This window comes from Hibiscus syriacus, unplaced genomic scaffold (assembly GCF_006381635.1).
Source record: "Hibiscus syriacus cultivar Baekdansim isolate YM2019G1 unplaced genomic scaffold, ASM638163v2 tig00110105_pilon, whole genome shotgun sequence".
NCBI lineage: Eukaryota > Viridiplantae > Streptophyta > Magnoliopsida > Malvales > Malvaceae > Hibiscus > Hibiscus syriacus.
Window position 1 is genome coordinate 132,258 of NW_024062591.1, and position 24,434 is coordinate 156,691.

At 34.7% G+C, this 24,434-nt stretch overlaps 2 pseudogenes; one reads left to right on the forward strand and one right to left on the reverse strand.

Moving 5' to 3' along the window:
- The first annotated feature begins 19,259 nt into the window (after positions 1 to 19,259).
- On the forward strand, positions 19,260 to 21,322 carry LOC120214690 (annotated as a pseudogene).
- Positions 21,323 to 21,904: 582 nt separating this feature from the next.
- On the reverse strand, positions 21,905 to 23,339 carry LOC120214714 (annotated as a pseudogene).
- Between the last annotated feature and the right edge of the window lie 1,095 nt (positions 23,340 to 24,434).

Genomic DNA, 24,434 nt, shown 5'->3' on the forward strand with positions numbered 1-24,434 from the left:
GGACTGTCTAAAAGGTGACTATGTGTCATATTCAATCCAGAAGACGTGGTGCCCACAATTGAAGAGTATATCACTCTATTGCATTATAAAGGACTCAGAAAGAATCGGGTCTACATCAAGCACAATGAAAGTCTATCTTTGAAGAACTGACTGGCAAAGGTTGCAAGGGCAAGATGAAGGTTACTGATCTTGGGAGTCCCTTCAAAGACAACAATAGCAAAACGATAGCTGAAATTGGAGACAATTGCTGACGAATTCAAGAAACAGAAATATGAACTTCACATAGTTCATATCAATTGAGGGCTCCAATGACGTATTCGTTGGGAACAAGTTCAACAAAAGATAATGCAATCATTCGGGACTTCTTGGGCCAGTACAAAAAGTAACTCAACATTTGCACGGTTCATCCAGAGAAGCCAGAGCGGTTCGACAAATTATTCAACCGGTGACAGACGAAGGCGGAAGACTAGTCAATATGTCAGAAGCTGTTAGAATATTTTTGTCTCTTAAAAGATAAAACATTTTTGTCTCCAATAAGGATTATTTATAATAACATACACATTTTTTGGATTAATGCCTCGATCATTGCATGCATTATACATCTAGATATATTTTGCATTTTGTTATTTTTCTTTACATTTGCATTAACTAACATATGTATGTCTCATCAAAAGGAACACATACTGGATACACCACCTCAAGCATTAAACATACCCCATCCGCATAACAGCCGCCTAAAAAAGAAGAAGATGGAAGCAAGAATCGAGAAAATCGAGGAGAACATGGCCAAATTGCAGAAAGAACTTGAAGATAAGATAAACCAGAGTAGTTTGAGTACTCTGAATACAATTATGAAATATCAATGGGTCGATCAAATTGTGGCCAAGTTGTCTGGTTTACATCAAGTGAGTGCACTTGGGGCAAGTTCATCGGAAGGGGTAGTTAAGTCACCTACCCCATGAGTGATTATCGCACTTGGAATCTTACCTGAACTTCAAGAGGACTTATCCACTGTAAAAGCAAAAACCCCATCTACTACAGAGATACAAACTGCTATATTTAACTCTAAGAACAATCTGAGTTATTACTATGTACCGGATTTGGACGAAGAGGACAAAGCAAAGAAGATGGAGGAAAATATCAAACAATTGGAGGACCAAATGAAGGTACCATGACTACCATGAAATCGATGCCACGAAACTCAGTCTAGTTTCGGACTTGGTTATTCCTCTGAAATTTAAGTCCCCGGAATTCGAGAAGTTTGATGGGAACAGTTGTACATCCGTTCACATCACTATGTTCTGCCGAAAGATGACAGGATATGGAGGAAACGACGAACTCCTGATCCACTGCTTCCAGGAGAGTCTGTCGGGCTCATTCATTTGGTGGTACAACCAGTTAAGCCGATCAAATATCAAGACCTGAAATGACCTGGCCATGTCATTTCTGGAACAATACAAGCATGTCAATGACATAAGGCCAGATCGAGTTATGCTACAAAGCATGGAAAATAAGCATAACGAGAGTTTCAGGAAATACAAACAAAAATGTAGATATTTGGTTGTACAATTGCATCCACATTTGGATGAAAAGGAAACCCAAAAACTTTTCGTACAGACCCTGAAGACTCCATACTTCAGACACCTAGTTGTGATCACATCAGGAAGCTTTTCATACTTGGTTATGGCCGGAGAAATGATCGAGTCGACCATAAAGCAAGACAAGATTAAGGATGAGTAAACCAGAAAGAAACCTCTTACGAGGGAGATGGATAAAGAAATTAACAACATCAAACATGTCAATAAAGGTGTTACAATCTCCATCCCAAAATTAATTGCAGTTGTACCATCATGTACTTCTAAACAAGATTCCAGAGAACCCAGGAAGGAAAGGGAACATTTTGACCCTATTCCGATGACATACAAAGAACTCTATCAACAACTTCTTAACACACACGTAGTGTCACCATATCCGGTGGAACCCATGAAGCCCTTATACCCCAAGTGGTATGATGAGAGTGCTCATTGTGAATATCACAGCGGTGTCCCATGGTACACTATTGAGAATTGTTACTGTAACATCCTCAATACCGGGTTAGTGACTAAATTGAAAAGTTTTAGATTTTAGTGATTAAAATAGAATGAATGAATAGTATAAAGATTTATATGTAAATGATTGTGTAGGATTGAATTGAAAGGAAGAAGGAATGGAAGGGCAAAAGAGTCATTTGCAAGGAAAATTAATTAAAGAAGGGATAAGGATATATATGAGTACAAGTGAGATGAAAAGAAGAGAACACCAAAGCCTTCCAGAGTTATCTTCTTCTTCTTTCTTCCTTGTACGTGTGAACCAAAGCAAAGGTAAGATTTCTGATTATTGAGTTTCTTGTTAAATTTAATATTGGGTTTTGATTATTAGATGATAACTAAGCTTAAGGAAAGTTTAAGTTATCTTAACATCAAAGGATGATTGAGTTAGGAGAGATTTAAGATTTGAAGTTCTTAAATGAAATCTTGGAATAGAGTTCATAACTAGAATTGAAAGTTATATTTGACTTGTCATCAATCTAGTTAAGATATACGAAGTGTTAAAAACGGAATTCAAACATGTTGATTTATTAATGTAATTATTGAATTACATATGAAGGATAGGATTTGAAGGTTTAAGATGAAATAAATGAGTATAAATTGGTTTAAGGATGTGTACTAGAGTTAAGAATGAAAAAGGGGATTAAACATGAAGGATTTAATCCAAATGAATGAACTTTCGGGTTCAAAAAGAGGATTCTGGGCAGAGTGCACCGATGCACATTCATAGTGCATCGATGCATCAAGGTTAAAACCCAGAAATTGTTTGAATGTGCACCGATGCATTGGTAGTACATCGATGCACTCTTTTAAAATAAAGACATCGAATGTAATTTGTGCATCGATGCATAAGTAGTGCATCTATGCATCCCATTAATAGTGAAACATCGAATGTAATCGGTGCATCGATGCATAAGGAGTGCATCGATGCATCCCAATAATAATATTACATCGAATACCTTTTATGCACCGATGCATCAGTAGTACATCGATGCATACCTTCATTAAAAGATGAAATTGACTTTTCTCTTTGTCTAAAAAGTGAATCATTAGAGTATATTATTTATAATACTGATATAGATCCATGTGCGATTATGTAGATACTAAAAGTAAGCTTATTCCGGAACGATCAAAGGATTAGAATAGAATCAAAGCAAAGCTAAGGAGAGTGCATACTATATGTATATTATAATGGAATAAGACTTGTGATAAGTCTAATCCCTATGTTGATTTTTATAATACAGTAGTTGTGAACATGCATACATGATAATTATTGTGATTCATGCATAAGATATATATATATATGTGTTCATGTGATATGATATGTGATATGACCTGTGATATGAGAACATGATATGAAGTGGTATGAGCTACATGATCACAAGAGAAATGACATGAGCTACATGATCACAAGAGAAATGACATGAGTACATGAACATATGAAATATAAGAATAATGCCCATAGTATACGATATGAGAATTATAGGTGTAATTGGCATGCCAAGAGTCGAGGGTATAACAATCCTTCGGGACGTAGTCCTTCGGGATGTAGGAGTCCTACGGGACGAATACTGAACTAAGGTTCGGTGCCCCATGAGAGAATAGATACGAGCTGTGGTAACAGCATTAGTGCACAACCTCAATGCACTCACATACCTCTAATCTCAAAAATAAACATGGGCTATGCAATTGAAATACCGATTTACAGTGAAAGTGATACAAGAAGGTAAGTTTCGTATATGCATTATATGTTATCGTGCAATAGATACATGCATATTGAAATGTCATGATCCAATTATAAGTATGAACATTCATAAGTTTATTGTTGCATATTCATTTATTATCTCACTAAGTCTATGACTTAGCGTGTAAGTGATTTACACGTAGGTACCAAGAATCAGGAAAAGTGGAAATAGAAGTAGCACGGACAGCAATACTACTAAGAGATCAGATCAGAAGTAATTGACAAAGTATGTACTTGTTTATGTATAGAGTGTTGGCTTGTAATAAGTGTTAATTACGAATACTCTGATCGATTTTGTATTTTATGGTTTTATGTAAATTAATGTGTTTCGTTTTAATGAAAGTTTTAAAAATTCTCGGGATTTTCTATAAGAGTCAAGGTTTTGAAAAGTCAATATGACACCTCAGACTTGTATTCGGGTCGGATATGAGTTAAGGGTGTTACATTTAATGGTATCAGAGCTACGGTTTAGTCGATTCTCGGCATAAACCGAATTCTAGAGTGTCTTATAAGGTATACATGCCAACAAAATAGTGAAAACTTCTGATATGTTGGAATAGTAAGTATGTTGTTTTGCTAATAGAACTATATGGTTGTATTTTTATAGATGTCCGAACAAGGTTGTTATAGGAATGAAGCGGGAGATGATAGACCCGCTGAAAATAGTAATTCACCTGCCTTGGCCAGGCAGAGTGAAGAACAGACACCCTCTGGAGTGCCTGTAAATGATCAAGATATATTCTTTAGAACGTTAGACGCGGTATTGACGCGTTTCCAACCTCCTGTTACTTCAACTCCAAAAATGAATGTTGCGAAAGAGTTGAAGGGATTAGGAGCTCCAGAGTTTAAAGGGGAAGCCAATGAAGGTCCTGTTACTGCGGATCTTTGGCTTAATGACATGAAAGTCATGCTTACGGGACTTCATTGTTCCGATGCTGAGAATCTGGATGGAGTAATTTCCTTGTTGAGAGGACAAGCAAGGATCCGGTGGACCAATGTTACATTGAGGATATCTAATGCCCAAGTAACTTGGTCATTATTTTTAGAAAAATTCAAGCATAAGTACATTGGAGATCAATTTGTTCACCAAATGAAGCAAGAGTTCATGAATTTGAAGCAATGGAATCACACTGTATGAGTGTGAATTCAATAAATTGAGCCGCTTTGCTACCGAGCTAGTTCCTACTGAAAAGGATGCTTGTGAGTGGTTCGTAGAGGGTTTATGTCCTCGAATAAAGGAAATTTTGATTATCTTGAATTTATCATCATTTCAAGAAGTAGTTAACCGTGCCAAGGCTCTGGAAAGAGCTCAGAACGAGAGGTTTGAAAATTCAAGAGCTCAGACAGTCAAAAGAACGGGTGTTTCTTCGAGTTATGCACCATCAAAAAAGGGCAAAAATGATGGTTTTTGACCCCAGGTTAGATCAGAATCAGTGGCATCCTCCGCTAGAGGATCAAATCAAGTGAGGGGTAGACAAACTCAGTCAGTGGAATCTGGAGATGGGAGAACTAATCAGAGTCAAGCCAGACAATTCCCGCATTGTGGAAAGAATCATTTAGGGGTATGTCGAATGATTTTTGGAGTCTGCTTTAGATGTGGAGATGCCAGAAATTTCGTTCGAGATTGTCCAATGTCAACCAGTGAATCTGTACAGCCAGAGAGGTCTATTTCTGTAGCCCAGAGGGGAAGAGGTAGAGGCAGAGGAAGAGGTCAGTCAGAGTCCTCTGCTCAATAGGAGATACACTCCACTGCTCGAGTGTACAACCTCAAGACCAATGAGGATTGTGATGACCCAGATATTATAACAGGTACCTTTCTATTATTTGACAAAGGTGTTATTATATTGATTGATCCGGGATCTACATATTCATATATTACTAGTACGTTAGTAAGAGAGTTGAACATTCCTTTAGAAACTACTAGTAATGAAGTAATAGTGACGAATCCACTAGGGCACAGTGCTCAGGTAAATATGGTGAGCCGAGGGTGTCCCATACGGATTTAGGGAATTGAATTTCCTGCTAATCTGATGGAATTACCTTTTGACGAATTCGAAGTGATACTGGGGATGGATTGGTTATATCGTTATTACGCTGATGTCGATTGTAGATTGAAAAGAGTGACATTGAGAAGTTCTGAAGGAATAGAAGTTATTGTATTTAGTGAAAGATGGAATCCATTGGCAAGCGTGATTTCATTGATGACTGCAAAGAAGTTACTACTACAGGGATGTCAAGGGTTTATTGATAATGTACTGGATGTTAGAACCAAGGAGAAAGGGATTGAAGATATTCCTATAGTCAAAGAGTTTCTCAATGCATTTCCTGCAGAGTTGCCAGGTTTACCTCCTGACAGAGAGGTAGAATTCCAGATTGAGATAATACCAGGAACAACGCCCATTGCAATGGCACCATACTGAATGGCTCCAAATGAATTACAAGAATTAAAGATTCAATTAAAGGAGTTATTGGACAAAGGGTTTATTAGACCAAGTGTATCACCTTGGGGAGCTCCAGTTCTATTTGTTAAGAAGAAAGATGGATCAATGCGTCTTTGTATCGATTACAGACAACTCAATAAAGTGACCATCAAGAACAAGTATCCACTTCCCCAAATCGACGATTTATTTGATCAATTAAAGGAAGCTTCAGTGTTCTCAAATATTAATCTACGTTCGGGTTATCATCAATTAAAGATTCAAGAAAAAGACATTTCGAAAACGGCGTTTAGAACAAGATATGGTCATTATGAATTTATCGTGATGCTGTTTGGAGTTACGAATGCACCAGCTGCTTTTATGGATTTAATGAACAGAATTTTCTAACCGTATTTGGATCAGTTTGTTGTGGTATTGATGATATTTTAATATATTCAAAGTCAGAAGAAGAGTATAGTTCACACTTACAGATTGTTTTACAGATTTTATGAGACAATAAGCTTTATGCTAAATTCTCTAAATGTGAATTCTGGTTGAATGAAGTGGCATTCCTTGGACATGTAATTTCTACAGAAGGAGTTCGAGTGGATCCCCAAAAGATTAAAGTTATTCTGGAGTGGAAAGTTCCAAAGAATGTATTGGAAGTTAGAAGTTTTCTGGGGTTAGCTGGTTATTATCGAAGGTTTGTTAAAAACTTTTCGATTATAGCATTACCCATGACTAAATTGTTGAAAAAAGAAGTAAAATTTGTTTGGACTCAATAATGTCAAGAGAGTTTTGAAAAGTTAAAGAAGATTCTTACAGAAGCTCCAGTGTTAGTTCAATCCGAGTCTGGAAAGAACTTTATAGTGTATAGTGATGCGTCTCATAGTGGTTTGGGATATGTATTAATGCAAGAAGGCAAAGTAGTAGCCTATGCTTCGAGACAACTAAAGCCGCATGAGAAGAATTATCCAACACACGATCTAGAGATGGCTGCAGTAGTGTTCGCTTTAAAGATCTGGCGTCACTACTTGTATGGTGAAAAGTGCTACTTGTATACGGATCACAAGAGCTTAAAATATTTGATGACTCAGAAAGAGTTGAATTTAAGACAAAGAAGATGGGTGGAATTTCTCAAGGATTATGATGTGGTGATTGATTTCCATCCTGGAAAGGCAAATGTGGTAGCTGATGCTTTGAGTCGAAACACGTTTGCAGCTTTACGAACTCTTGATGCTATATTATCGTTAAGAGAAGATGGTGCAATCTGTACAGAACTGACTATCAATCCAGTATGGCTAAATCGAATTAAAGAATTGCAAGTTAAAGATGAAAAGTGTTTAAAGAGGATACAACAGATAAAGAATGGAGAGGGTACGGATTATGAGATTAAGTCTGATGAGAACTTGTATTATCAAGAAAGATTAGTAATTCCGGATGATGATGAATTAAAGAATGATTTGTTAACGGAAGCTCATTGTAGTCCATTGACAATGCATCCGGGAGGGAACAAAATGTATATGGATCTCAAGAGTCGATATTGGTGGCCGGGAATAAAGAAAGACATTTCAAAATTTGTATCAAAGTGTTTGACTTGTCAACAAGTCAAAGCTGAACATCAAGTTTCGTCAGGATTGTTACAACCAATTTCAATTCCTCAATGGAAATGGGAAAACATAACGATGGATTTTGTGATGGGTTTGCCTTTAACTCTGAACAAAAAGGATTCAATATGGGTAATCGTGGATAGATTGACTAAGTCAGCCCATTTTATTCCAGTACGAACTGATTTCTCCATGGATAGGTATGCTGAATTGTATATTAGAGAGATTATACGGTTGCATGGTGTACCTATTTCCATAGTTTCTGATCGGGATCCTAGATTCACATCACGGTTTTGGAAGTCATTACATAGAGCATTGGGAACTCGGTTAAACTTTAGTACAGCGTTTCATCCTCAAACCGATGGTCAATCCGAGCGAACTATTCAAATTCTGGAGGATATGCTAAGAGCTTGTGTTATTGAATACAAATGATCGTGTGAAAGGTATTTACAACTTGCTGAATTTGCGTACAACAATAGTTATCAGTCAAGCATCAAAATGGCTCCCTACGAAGCTCTATACGGAAGAAGATGTCGTACGCCCTTGAACTGGTATGAACTTAAGGATCGAGAAGTTATTGGTCCTGAGTTGATTCAGAATACAAAAGAGAAAGTTCAAGTAATTCAAAATAATCTGAAAGCTGTAGCTGATAGACAGAAATCGTATGTTGATTTAAAAAGGAAAGAAATTGAATTTCAAATCGGAGATAAAGTGTTCTTGAAAGTGTCTCCGTGGAAGAAAATATTGAGGTTTGGACGTAAAGGAAAGTTGAGTCCTTAGTTCATTGGACCTTATGAGATTACTAAGAGGGTAGGATCAGTAGCATATCAGTTATTTTTGCCACCTAAAATGGAAAAGATACACAATGTTTTTCATGTCTCAATGCTTAGGAAATATAGATCTGATCCATTTCACATTGTGACTCCTGAAGAAATTGAAGTCCGACCAGATTTAACTTATGAGGAAGAACCTGTTCAAATATTAGCTCACGAAGTTAAACAACTAAGGAACAAGACTATTTCATTGGTTAAGGTCTTGTGGAGGAATCACAAAGTAGAGGAAGCAACATGGGAACGTGAAGAGGACATGAGGATTAAGTACCCCTACCTCTTTGCATAATGAAAATTCAAGGACGAATTTTCTTAAGGGGGGAGAGTTGTAACATCCTTAATACCGGGTTAGTGACTAAATTGGAAAGTTTTAGATTTTGGTGATTAAAATAGAATGAATGAACAATATAAAGATTTATATGTAAATGATTGTGTAGGATTGAATTGAAATGAAGAAGGAATGTAAGGGCAAAAGAGTCATTTGCAAGGAAAATTAATTAAAGAAGGGATAAGGATATATATGAGTACAAGTGGGATGAAAAGAAGAGAACACCAAAGCCTTCCATAGTTATCTTCTTCTTCTTTCTTCCTTGTACGTGTGAACCAAAGCAAATGTAAGATTTCTTATTATTGAGTTTCTTGTTAAATTTAATATTGGGTTTTGATTATTAGATGATAACTAAGCTTAAGGAAAGCTTAAGTTATCTTAACATCAAATGATGATTGAGTTAGGAGAGATTTAAGATTTGAAGTTCTTAAATGAAATCTTGGAATATAGTTCATAACTAAAATTGAAAGTTATATTTGACTTGTCATCAATCTAGTTAAGATATACGAAGTGTTAAAACGGAATTCAAACATGTTGATTTATTAATATAATTCTTGAATTACATATGAAGGATAGGATTTGAAGGTTTAAGATGAAATAAATGAGTATAAATTGGTTTAAGGATGTGTACTAGAGTTAAGAATGAAAAAGGGGATTAAACATGAAGGATTTAATCCAAATGAATGAACTTTCGGGTTCAAAAAGAGGATTCTGGGCAGAGTGCACCGATGCACATTCATAGTGCATCGATGCATCAAGGTTAAAACCCAGAAATTGTTTGAATGTGCACCGATGCATTGGTAGTGCATCGATGCACTCTTTTAAAATAAAGACATCGAATGCAATTTGTGCATCGATGCATAAGTAGTGCATCGATGCATCCCATTAACAGTGAAACATCGAATGCAATCGGTGCATCGATGCATAAGGAGTGCATCGATGCATAAGGAGTGCATCGATGCATCCCAGCAATAATACTACATCGAATACCTTTTATGCACCGATGCATCAATAGTGCATCGATGCATACCTTCATTAAAAGATGAAATTGACCTTTCTCTTAGTCTAAAGAGTGAATCATTAGAGTATATTAGTTATAATACTGATATAGATCCATGTGCGATTATGTAGATACTAAAAGTAAGCTTATTCCGGAACGATCAAAGGATTAGAATCGAATCAAAGCAAAGATAAGGTGAGTGCATACTATATGTATATTATAATAGAATAAGACTTGTGATAAGTCTAATCCCTATGTTGATTTTTATAATACAGTAGTTGTGAACATGCATACATGATAATTATTGTGATACATGCATAAGATATATATATATGTGTTCATGTGATATGATATGTGATATGACCTGTGATATGAGAACATGATATGAAGTGATATGAGATACGTGATTACAAGAGAAATGACATGAGCTACATGATCACAAGAGAAATGACATGAGCTACATGATCACAAGAGAAATGACATGAGTACATGAACATATGAAATATAAGAATAATGCCCATAGTATACGATATGAGAATTATAGGTGTAATTGACATGCCAAGAGTCGAGGGTATAATAGTCCTTCGGGATGTAGAAGTCCTACGGAACGAATACTGAACTAAGGTTCAGTGCCCCATGAGGGAATAGATACGAGCTGTGGTGACGGCATTAGTGCACAACCTCAATGCACTCACATACCTCTAATCTTAATAATATACATGGGCTATGCAATTGAAATACCGATTTACAGTGAAAGTGATACAATAAGGTAAGTTTCGTATATGCATTATATGTTATCGTGCGATAGATACATGCATATTGAAATGTCATGATCCAATTGTAAATATGAACATTCATAAGTTTATTGTTGCATTTTCATTTATTGTCTCACTAAGTCTATGACTTAGCGTGTAAGTGATTTACACGTAGGTACCAAGAATCAGGAAAAGTGGAAATAGAAGTAGCACGGACAACAATACTACTAAGAGATCAGATCAGAAGTAATTGACAAAGTATGTACTTGGTTATGTATAGAGTGTTGGCATGTAATAAGTGTTAATTACGAATACTCTGATCGATTTTGTATATTATGGTTTTATGTAAATTAATGTGTTTCGTTTTAATGAAAGTTTTAAAAATTCCTGGGATTTTCTATAAGAGTCAAGGTTTTGAAAAGTCAATATGACACCTCAGACTTGTATTCGGGTTGGATATGAGTTAAGGGTGTTACAGTTACGCATTCAAGAGAGACATACAGAAGATGCGTAACCAAAACTGGATCGACATCAATAACTTGGGGGCATCCAAGTGAGGAAGACCATTTCATCATCTGAGGCATTCTGTTTGAATTTGTTTTTTTTCTATTTTTTCTCAAGTTTTTGTAAGAACATTTGAATAAATTTATGTTACTTTAATGATGACGAGCAATGAATCACATTTGCAAACTTGCAATTCTTTGAATATCAACTAAATTAAGAAACTCTGTAAATGGTTCAAAGTAACAGATCTTTGACAAAGTAACATGTTTTAAAACAAGGACCTTGAACTTACCCAGAATATGCCCTCAAACACTGTACCCTACTCTTGCAATTAACCAATATAACATTTTCCTTTCATAAGATGCGGACAACATGGGGCATCCTTTTGCATATGACATTATTATACTTTGTATTTAAGACGTTCAATGATGATCACTATCTTTACAGATGAAATAGTCGAGTAAATGAATCTAGTTTAGGTCAGTTGCTTGAAAATTGAACTCTAAAGATGAGATTCCTTGACTTTCAAAAATACCTAGACTATAACAGGTTCTTCTTGATAATCTTAAGAAATTAAATCCGTGAAGCTGAGCTATTCCACTAAGGCAATTGGTCATAGAGGAAACTTGAAAGCCCTGGCCTTATGAGTAGATTATGATCAAACCATGGTATTGCTCGAACACTTGGCAATTCGGTGTTTGCTCTACTGCTATTGTCCGATCGAAGACTTTGTGATGAGAGGAACCCTTCAGTAAACTTGATAAAACTGATTATAATGTTAAGTTGTCCCTCTAAAGCAATTGGTTAAACGCCCCGGCTTTATAGATTCAGCTAGCAAAATAACAACAAATTAAATCAAATTTATCTAAGCAAGAAATTTTCGGTAATGATGGACTAAAAGAGTTAAGGAACACTTGTTATAGTCAACTACACACGAGCACTCAAGAATTTCATTTTTAGACCGATATTTTTTGCACTGCCTTTGTTAGAGGAGCCTACAAAGCTTGAACAAATGGAAGATTTCAAAGGACTGAAATAAAAGGTCTAATAATTGATCATGCTAGTTGCGTCATTTTATCCACACCCAATTGAAATGCCAAAGCATGTTGTGATATTTCAAAAAAAATGACTTTTTGGGTTACTGAAACCTTAGAAAAGAGGCCAACCTAAAGGCAACTCATCCATTTGAACATTTGTCAAAGAGCTTTAACTCTGAAATCATTAAAAGAGCTCTTGATTTCTTTGATATTATTTGAACTCACGTTTACAATTTGATTCAATTGCGAACAATATTTTACAGCATTTATATCATTTTTCCTCCTAAAATAATAAAAAGAAGAAAAATATTTTCAAACAGAACAGTCTCAGATATGAAAGGTCCGTAAAGTCCAAGCTTGAAAAGATAATGGGGCACGATCGATTCAAGGGACCAGATTGGCAGACAAAGCACGAGACTCCATCCAGGAGATAACACATAATTCATTCATGTTGTATGCATCTTAGACATACTTAGGTGCATCACATTCATCATTTTAGCATACATAATTTTTTGCAGCTTTTAGAGTCAAGTTTCGACTTCAGGATGAAGGATACTCGATTCGCAAGCGCCTTTAAAGAATGATGGTGGTTTCTTAACTCAACAGTAGAAGCTACACCTCAACCGACTTGACATATCTACAGATATCAGAGTCAATTTCATATAGGCTCGAGAACCAATTCAGAACAAATCCAGTTCAGCTCAACTCAACAATGAGCAGCATGTTTCTAGTTAATGTCTTCAAGCTAGATTTCAATTCTACAACGGAATATATCCGGCGGACAGAATTTATCAGTGGACTTTCCCGTAAAGATGATTCATCCCAAAAATCATATTACTTAGTTTAGACTCGCTCAAAGGAACCACCTCAAGAATCATGATCGGCTTCGACCCGTGAAGGGAAGCCATTTTTTAAGACAACATTTGCAGCATAACTCAAAGCTAGAAGGGTTATCTGCCAACAAAGACCTTCGAGTTCGATAGCTCCAAGGCATATCATTTGCAACATAGCTCAAGGCAAGAAGGGATATTTGCCAACAAAGACCCTCGAGTTCGATTACACTCAGCTTCGAGGACACATCATTTACAACATAACTCAAGGCTAGAAGAGTTATCTGTCACTAAAGACCTTCGAGTTCGACTACGCTCAGCTCCAAGGCACATCATTTGTAGTATAGCTTAAGTCGAGAAGGGTTATCTGTTAACGACTCTCGAGTTCGATTACACTCAGCTTCAAGAGCACATCATTAGCAGCATAACTTAAGTTGAGAAGGGTTATCTGCCAACCAAAGACCTTTGAGTTCGATTACGGTCAGCTCCAAGGCACATCATTTGCAGTATAACTTAAGTCAAGAAGGGCTATCTTCCAAAGACCCTCGAGTCCGATTACACTCAGCTTCGAGGGTACATCATTTACAGCATAACTCAAGTCTAGAAGAGTTATCTGTCACCAAAGACCTTCGAGTTTGACTACGCTCAGCTCCAAGGCACATTATTTGATGTATAGCTTAAGTCGAGAAGGGCTATCTGCCAAAGACTCTCGAGTTCGATTACACTCAGCTTCGAGGGCACATCATTTGCAGCATAACTTAAGTTGAGAAGGGTTATATGCCAACCAAATACCTTTGATTTCGACTACGCTCAGCTCCAAGGCACATCATTTGCAGTATAACTTAAGTCGATAAGGGCTATCTGCCAAAGACCCTCGAGTTTGATTACACTCAGCTTCGAGGGCACATAATTTACAACATAACTCAAGGCTAGAAGGGTTATTTGTCACCAAAGACCTTCGAGTTCAACTACGCTCAGCTTCAAGGCACATCATTTGCAGTATAACTTAAGTCGAGAAGGGTTATCTGCCAACCGAAGACCTCCGAGTTCGATTACATTCAACTCAGAGGCAACCCAAATTTACAACATAGTTCAAGGCAAGAAGGGTTATATGTCAATAAATTTTTTGAGTTCGACTCCATTCAGCTCGACGACACATCACACTAATGTCCGGTTGCAATCAAGGTTTTCAAGTCGAGAAGAAAACCCTGGTTAACCTTGCCTCAGTAACAAGAAAGACGTTTCCCGACAACATAGCTTAAGTCGATAAAAGCTATCTGTCAACGAAGACCCTTTGAGTTTGATTCCATTCAGCTCGAGGGCTTATCAACCACATGATAGAGTCAATGAACTACTGTCCAGTCAAATTTTCCAACCAAGATCTTTAAACCGAGAAGAATACCGAGGTGGGCTGCAATTTGAAGCCATATCTTGATCCCGAACTACGACTTTAATTCTATATCATTTTAGGATGGACTCGACTTCGCGACGAATGAGCTATCTGCAACCCCATTCGACAGGGTATTATTCTATTCAATCTTCAACTCCACCGGACGAAAATTTGTGTTTTTTTATCTTTATCCTATTTTTCGTTCCACGAAAAAGAACAAAGATGAGCAGCTGTAGACACTCTTTTTCGTCCGAATTTGGGTTTTTTATTTATTTATTTTTATTATAGTAATATAGTATAATTTTTGAAAATATTTTTAAAAACTATAATATATAGTTTTCAAAAAATATTTTTTGAAATATATATTATATAGTTTTTTAAAACGTTTTTGAAAACTTATATACAATATATAAGTTTTAAAACATTTTAAAAATTATATAGTATATAGTTTTGAAATCATTTTGAAAATATAATATATAGTTTAAAAAAACATTTTTGGAACATTTATATAATATATAGTTTTAAAAAAAACATTTTGGAAAACTTAAATAATTTTTTTAAAATCATTTTTGAAAACTATATAATATAGTTTTGAAAAAGTTTTTAAATATAATATATAGTTTAAAGATTTTTTTGAAACATATATATTATATATTATTATTAATATTTATTTCATTTCATTTTATTTTATTTCATTTCATGTTATTAATTTAATTTCATTTTTTGTCAGGGTCCAAACGGGGTCTAAATCCAGTCCAACAGATTCCGAATGAATAGGTCTGATCTAGCCTGTCAAAGTTTAGGGTTTAAGAACCCTAAAGATGGTATCATCAACATCGCCACACAAGCCAAGGAAACCAGGCGGTCAAACCATCCCGAGAATCCCGACCACGTGAACGTTGAGGGGAACGACCCTATTATCATCAAAAACGACCTTCACCGAGGGGTTATAAATACCCCGACGAGGCCATGCAAGAAGGGGACTGAAAACCACCATCATCGAAAGCCATCAAACAGTAAACCAAAACCACATCGAACAACAATAGACAAAACCACAAACCCACAATCGACCAACAAACCAAAAAACATCATCGGAACACAGAGCCAAAACACACAACACAACAAACAAGGAAAAAGCATAATCATCGAACCCAAAGGCCGAAGGCCCACAGCAAAAAGCCAAAACAAAAAACGCATAAAGGCGAGGCATTTTCTTACCAAAACAACCGAAACAAAGCAACCGTGGGACTAAACTGACGGTCACCGAAAAACCAAGAGTCACCGGCTAAAAAGGGTAAAAACCGGAACTTTAAACCTAGATCTATTTTGATTGGCGGGGTTTTTGAGAGTTTAAGTTTCGGGTTAGTGTTCACGGCGTTGAGGGGTCATTTTGGTAGGCTCGGATTTTTTTCGGCCGCCGGAGCGACAGCGACACGGTGGAGATGGGTTGAGGAAGGAGACTGGCGCTTGGCCGACTATCGAGGAAATGGAGAGTTATCTGATTTTTTTGGGGTTTTGACTCAAAATGATTTTTTTTTGGGTTTTTGCTTATTTATATGCGAGGGACTAAGATGCAAATATCAAAATCTTAAATTCTTTCCATCATCCCCTATGTTCTGAAGTATAATTCGTTTCAATCACCATATGCAATTTGGTCACTGGATTTTCAATTGATTCAATTTGGCCACCATTTATATTTTACATTTTTGCAATTTGATCCCTAAATTCTTATTTTATTTTGTTTATTATCACGTTTTTTTAATTATTATTAGCATTATTTATTTTTACTTCTATTTTATTACTTTCAAAATAATATTTTTTTATTTATTTAATTTTTTCCTTTTTTATTTTCATTTTATTTCTTTGATTTATTTATATTTATTTAATGATTTTTTAGTCTTTATTTCTTATTTATTTATTTATTTTTCTATCTAATATTTTTTTTGCATTTGTCAGTTCTCAACCAATCAGATGTAAGTAATTCGAATCAAATTTTTAAATTTTAATTTAATTTTTTAATTTTCGCAATTAAAGACAAGCGAAAAATTAATTGGTACCGAAAGGACAGTTCAAGGGTGGTAATCCTTCCTTAACCGTAACCAACTCTCGAGCCCAACATATTTATGGTACAACGCAGATCAGATAAGATGATGTCCGACCCACCTAAATTCATTTTAAAATAGTCGGTGATAACTCTAACCCAATTCAATTCAAGTCGAAGCTCAATTCCGAGACTCAACCGAAAAACGGTTCCGACATATGGGCTTGCAGCTCGTAGAGTCGTGGTTGGGTTTGAAGGAATCTGGTGCAGTTGAGGCATAAGGCTGCTTCTATCGATAGCTTCCTGGATGGTTTCGATTAGTCTGTGGCCATGATGTGGAATGCGATCAGGATAAGGGACGAGGAGGTGACGTGGAAGAAACTGATTTGGCATTCAAGTTATATCTTGAAGAATTCGGTCATTGCGTGGATGGTTATGTTAGACAGACTTCCTACTAAAAAAGAATTGATTTTATATGGCTTGAGTATTGATGGGACTTGTAATCTTTGTTTTGATGAGCAGGAAACGAAAGAAGACAAGTTTTTTTGAGTGCATGTATTCTAGACAGATTTGGACATGACATGTGTTTTAAAGGGGTTTGGGCTTTTCTAGATGGGTGTTGGGTGAGCTGTGTTGTGTGAAGGGCAAGTCTAAACCTACTGTTGCACTTAAGTTGACCTGAAAATGGTTATGTGATCCTGGTTTGGAAGTAGTTTCAGGGGGCACTACTCTCCAAACGGCTGGAGGAGACCCTGCAAGTTCATATTGAGGCCTTGTAGAGCGTGTTCTCAACTTCTTTTTATCTTGCTCTTTATTCTTTTGACCGATGCTGTTGGAGTTTTTACTTATTGGTACATTTAGTTCACTATAATTCTGGGATTCTATTTCTTCTACAGATTTACTTTTGCTATAATATTATACAATTATCCAAAAGAAAATAACCCTTCACATGTACTCTATACTAACCTAGTCTCTATTTGCACTATAATATCTAACCTTATTAACATTTTGTTAAAATTTGTTATTTCGATCGACAATGAATGCATGTTCACGCAGTAATGAAAATATTCTCACATTAGTCGAAGATATAATGACAAAACTATTTCAATATTTGTATACGTTATTATTTTGGTTCTTATTTTTCATTTAGAGTATTTTAATTTCAACATGTCAATTTCTATTTAAAATAATTTATATTGAATAAAAATTATAAGTTGACTAATCCCTACCTAGAAATATTTTTCAATGTGTACATATGTTTTAATAATAGATGTTTTTTTTCATGAGATGAGCACCAATGAAATTCTAGGGTGAACACCATTAGTCAAATAAACAACAAACATAAAAAAAATCAGATTTTAGGATGGACACGTTCCCTCCCTGAAGTATACATGTATCCACCATTGTGATTAACTAACAACGTATATTACTGACATAATATTTTCATATATATTTAATCAGTAATATGTGATATATTTAAATTTAAGTTATTTAAAAAAAATAGCATTCTCTTTTATCACTGTAACTTAAGATTCGTTTGATAATGATGTCTAAAACACTTTTGATCTAAAAATCAAGTTTGAAAACAATATTACTACCAAATAGATAAAACTTAAAGGTAAAAGTGCGTTTAGGACGGTAGTTTTAAACCAACAGCAAAATTTAAATTTATAGTTGTTTTAGTTCAAATTTCCATTTAGGAACAATGTTATGCTTTTACCCTTTCTGTGATACATGAATTCCACTCCTTTACTCAATTTTTTTTATAAATTATTTATTAATTATATACTAATTATATTTTAATCAAGAAAACTTTTAAATTTTATTTTAAATTTTTATTATAACTATATTTTTCCTTATATTTTTTTGTAATATAATTTGATATTTTTATATATTAAAATATTAATAAATTTAAATTAATTTAAATTAATATATTTTCAATTTATAATATAATATCTAAAAGAAACATTTTATCTTTTAAAAGTACATTTAGATAACAATACCAAATAGTTAAATTTAAACAATACTTTTAAAATATATTTTAAAATTATTTTACATAACATTTTAAGAACCTCTTTTCAAAAACAATGTTAAACTGAACCGAATGAATTTACAAAATACTTAAGTGTTCATCATTCGTTTGACCAATTTTTTTTAAAATTTTTTTGTAAAGTTTAAAGATGGAATTACGATAAAATTAAAAGAAATGTGAAGGGAGAAAGGAGAGTGGTTGTAGCCGACAACCGAAGGCCCAAAGAAGAGAACTTTCTGATTACATAAAAACGTAAACTCTCCCGTTCTCTGCCAATCAGTTTCCTTTCTGCTGGAAATGTGCTTCTCATTTAAGGGTTGAAGTGGAGACATAATAAGATATGTATGGAGATGAATACTAATGAATGAAGAGATTAGAACTTTAAGCTAAGAGAAGGTGATGGTGGACAAGAATGATTTGAGGAGGAGGAGGATTCTTGTAATTAAATGTTTGTATAACTTGGTTCTCGTATCCAACCTCAAACCTATGGGTTGCTGGTTGTTTTGGTTTAATTGTGGTGTTCATTGATTGTATTTACTTGTTTTGGCATTTGCGCTTTTTTTAATTTCCTATGGTAATTTAAGAAGACAAAGGCGTAATGAGATTGATCTCAAGAGTATGTAAGGTCGAGAATTTTAAGTGTTTTTTCTTTAATTTTTCCGGGATGATTCTTACCTGGATAGTTATCTCAGTACGATCGGTGTTGATTTTGTGAGTTTCTTTCCCCCTAACAAAATTTTATATATAATTAAAGTTGTTTCCATATGTTATAAATGTGTAAAAAAAAACTTTAATTGTTTATATCTAGAAAATCAGAACTGTGGAGAGGGAAGGAAAGATAATCAAGCTGCAAATTGTAAGTATAATTCGATTATTTCGAAGTTAACTTCCATTTGAAGCCAATAATTTCGTTCTTTTTGATGTTTACTTCTGCTCAAAGCTTGTTTTAATATGGTTAACCTCTTTCCTTCTTCTTTTTATATTTTTACTTTAAAACAAAATATATAAATTCATAAAATATTTGACTATATAATTTCAAGCGTAATTTACAAAAGCCGTTTACAATTGCATGATTCTTGAGTCAAATGGTTGCTTTGGTAGGTTACAAAAATACACTACAATGTAGATTATTGCTTTGAATTATACTATATCTTCTTTATGTTTTAGCTTTATGGCTACGGTATACTAATGTTTTTGTTTGCTTCATATAATGATTGAGAAAGGGGAATCCTTTTTATCGGTTTCTAGGAAACTATAGCATGCATAGCTAAACTAGTTTCACTTTTGATACACCAGAAAAAAGGAGTGTTTGTTGAAAATTTTATTTTGTTCAACCAATCTGTTCTTAAAGTTGGGAAAAATTAGCAACAAAGAGTCATGCATCACTCTTCTCTAAAGATTTTACCCCCTGTTTCAAATGGCGCCCAACTAACATGTAGTATTTTACTCTTGTTCAGTGGGATACAGCTAGACAGGAGCGTTTTCGGATTATTACAAGCAGTTATTACCGAGGAGCTCATGGGATAATAGTAAGAAACTGGATCCAATTGATCTGAGGAGTGCAGAGTATTGTCCCAACTAGACCTTGAGGTTGGGATTGGAGTGTGTTTCAAACAAAGCTGTTCATCAAATTATTAGTTAAATGACTCCCCCTGTCTCTCTTTTGCAAATATAATGAACACGCGGCCAATATTCTGATGTTGTTTCATTATGCAGAATATGATGTGAACCCAGAACGCCGAAACTACCTAATTCTCTAGTTATTGAGAGATGAGGGTTGCCTTACTGAACATAGATATTGATATTCTGACTTTCTAAGCGTTGTTTTGAATGTTTTAATCTGGAACTTGTCTTTACTTGTGTTTATTCACATTTTCTAATGCATGAGTTTGACACTCTTGCTGGCCTCCCTGCTTCCATTTGCTGATACTCCTTTTAGTCGGCTAGCTGGCATATAATTCCAGATTTTCTCTTTGAATAACCTAGGATATATACTAACATGGCTTCTCTTGAACTTTTTTGTCACCACATTTTTCGTAACATTTTCAAATGTTACTGTTTTCTCATAGCATGTTGAAGAACAGAAATAAAAGATATGCTTTTTCTTTTTCTCTCATTAAACGATACTATCACTTTCGTTTTTTATTCTTCTTTTACCCTCGTAAGTATCTCATCATTCTATTGTCTATTGGGATTTTGGCAGATTGTTTATGATGTTACTGAGACGGAGAGCTTCAGGAGTGTGAAGCAGTGGTTACACGAGATTGACAGATACGCTGATGACAGTGTATGCAAACTTCTGGTTGGAACAAATGTGATTTAGTTGAAAACAAGGTTGTTGACTCGCAAACAGCAAAGGTGAGTTTTGTTATTTGATTCTACTGTTTGTAGGCACTTTTACAATCAGTTTAACGTCTTATTTACCAAGATGATTGAGATTCTTATGGGACTTTTGTTTCTTCATTCAGAAACTTCTTGTGAGTTATTGATGGTTGAGATGGCTAATTGGGTGAACCATTGGAATCTGCAGTAAATAATGAGATAATTTACCGCAGGAATCATAATTTGATTAATTTGCTATTATGTTCTTGGATGAGCCGCAGGCACTTGCTGATGAAATTGGGATTCCCTTCCTGGAGACAAGTGCTAAAGATGCAATCAACGTGGAGCAGGCTTTCTTAACCATGGCTCATAAATTCCATTTTTCCCCAATGCTATGATCTATTAACTATATATGCTAATGATTGATTATTGGTAAGATATCGCTATCATCATCTACTCTAACAGGTTCTCAATTCACATCAGAACATTTAATATTACTTTCCATGAATTATTCTGTCACATTGCTTGCTTATTATGGAGTCTGCTTGGCGAGATCATCAGAAAACTATTCCTTCTTGTCCAAACCACTTTTAGTTCTTTTACTTCCAATGACCTTAATTATGAAGTTTGCAAAATGATTTTGTATCAAAATCTGTGCAGAATGGGTAACAAGGCAACAGGAACCGGAACTGTTCAAATGAAGGGGCGGCCTATCGAACAGAAGGACAATTGCTGTGGCTAGTCAACCATGTTATGGATTATTTCCGTTTAGACGGTAAACATGTTGCGAACCATTCAAAAACTAAAATGCTCTGCTTAAATGGAAGTTCTGGTACTTGTTCATGTTTGTACTATATTTTTGTTATAGAATAGATTACTTAACATATGCGTCTATTTTTTGTTGTAAATATACTGACATGAATAGTTCAAATATGTGTAACGATACACAATGAAATAGCAGTAATAATACGAAAAGTATCTGACAGCAGAACCCTCAACTTCAGTAAAAATAAACAGAAAAATAATACAAAAGAAGAAGAATGAAAATGAGATGAACAAAGATGTTCTTCAAGATAATGAGCAGCAAGCCTTATTAGAGTTGGCTTCTGGTGCTCCGACAACAAGGGTCTTTCCTTCTTTAATACTTGAAGGTGCTGACTCATCTGAAGAAAGTGATTTCTTACTAGTGATGCGGTATATTTCAGAGAGACCGGTCTGGAAAGCTTTCTCAACATTTGTAGCACCCAAGGCGGATGTCTCGATGAATGAAAGAGCTTCTTTCTCTGCATAGCTTTGACCATCCTCGGTAGAAACTGCTCGCAGATGCTCCAGATCAGTCTTGTTCCCAATCAACATAATCACGATATTCGAATCAGCATGGTCCCGGAGTTCCTTCAACTATTGGTTCACATTTTCAAATGTTGTCGGCTTGGTTACATCATAGACCAGAAGAGCTCCAAGGGCACCCCTATAGTAGGCAATGGTTATTGCTCTATACCGTTCCTGACCGGCAGTGTCCTATATTTGAGCTTTCACAGTCCTCCCCTCAACCTTAAACATCAAAACCGGTGTAGTGAGTGCATTTTTCATGGCTAACATGCATTGGTTAAGGCAATAGAAGGGCCAACTTCCCCACTTCACATTTTTTGACTCATCTCCCGACAACAGATAAACCAAAAGACTAAAATCTGAACTTTAAGACTAGTTCCAAGATGGTAAGACCATCGAGTAGACTGAGGTCACTGTGCCAAATAAGATATGAAAGTAACAAGTAAATCTGGATTTGGTCAAGCTGATAGGAGTAACAAGTTTCCTTATTTCCCCTAAAGAGTTGATAGATTTGGTCAAGCGAAAGAGCAAACAAGTCCAAACTCAAAACAGTGGCAAAACTTGCAGTTGATGAGAAAAAACATTACATTTTCGCTCAATTTTCTAATAGATTTAACACAATTCATGGTAAAATGAGTATCCAACTTATAATAACAAAACAGAGCAATGAAACTTAATCTATCCAAGTTTTCAGTTAACTTTGACAAATGGCCAATGCAAATATATTATAAAAAAAATCAAGAAAATATGAAAAATTCAAACAAAATGAAAGATTAGACAACGAACAAGTCAGATCTAGTTCATGCTTAGAATGGTGAAATAATTGATCTAAAACCAAACATCTAAAAGAACAAAATTACACTTCACTAAAGAAATAGGAGAAGGGAAGATTTACTTGGAGAGAGCGGGTGGCGAATTCGACTCCGATTGTAGATTTAGATTCTAAGCAAAACTCGTTCTGAGTAAATCGGGAGAGCAAGTTAAATTTACCGACACCAGAATCGCCGATCAAGACAACCTTAAACAAGTAATCGTATTCGTCGGCCGGTCTCCTCGCCATTTTTGTTTGTTTTTAGACGTGGTGTCCTATGTTTTGACTTCTGAGAAAAAAAAATTGACAAATTTTCAAATATTCCCCAACTTTTCTCGTTTACGTCCTCAGGAATTATGCCGCTGATTTTGCTTTGCGCCTTCATGATTTCATCGTCGATATGACTGAAATGCCCTCTAAACATTTCCTTATGGCTTAATTCACAAATTAGAACCTAAACTATACATTTTCCTCATTTTGGTACCTAAACATTTTCTAAAAGAAATAGTACCTAAACTTTATATTTTCCCAAATTGCTCAAAACGAAAATTTCATTAAAAAAAGAACAACTTTTTAATCAATTATAATTTTTCATGTGGTGCGAATCCTATTAGCATTGTTATTGAACAAAATTATTTGAATCATCATTGAAATTGATTGATGATAATATCAATATAAGAAAAATAAATGATTTTTTTATTACATAAAATTAATAAATTTAAGTACCAAACTTATGTTGGATTATAATTTATAATTGTGGGTACATATGTATAATATACAATGTTATTATAAAATATGACACAAAATTAAGTGATCAACTATATTACACGTGTCATAGATATTAAAGTGTAGATATCATAAGTTGTATTTATAATTTGATGAGGGGCATGATTATAAATAATTAATAGATTGACCTAATATTCATTATATATAAATAGATAATGGTTCCCAAGAAATATGTTAACTTGTATTACTCTTATATCATCAAATAATTTTTACAACAAGAGTCAGCCTATCTTCTTGAAATATCACAAGTAAAGAAATATAAATATTCAACCTATTGATTAATTTAGTTTTACTTCCCTTAGTTCTTGATCTTATATCAATTAAGTTTTGGTTCTAACAACTTAAAAATAATATATTTTAGATATCAATTAATCAATGAAATATGATATTAATATCCAATTTTAATATTTTTTTTAATTTGATCTTCAATTTTTTTATATTAATTTAATTCTTCAACATATAATTTTATTTCTTTTGATGATGTAATATTGTTTTGCATTATCTCATATCATTCTTCAAATAATGAATATATTAGTAAAATTTTAATCAAGTTCATGGATGAAGTTGGATAAAATTACCAAATT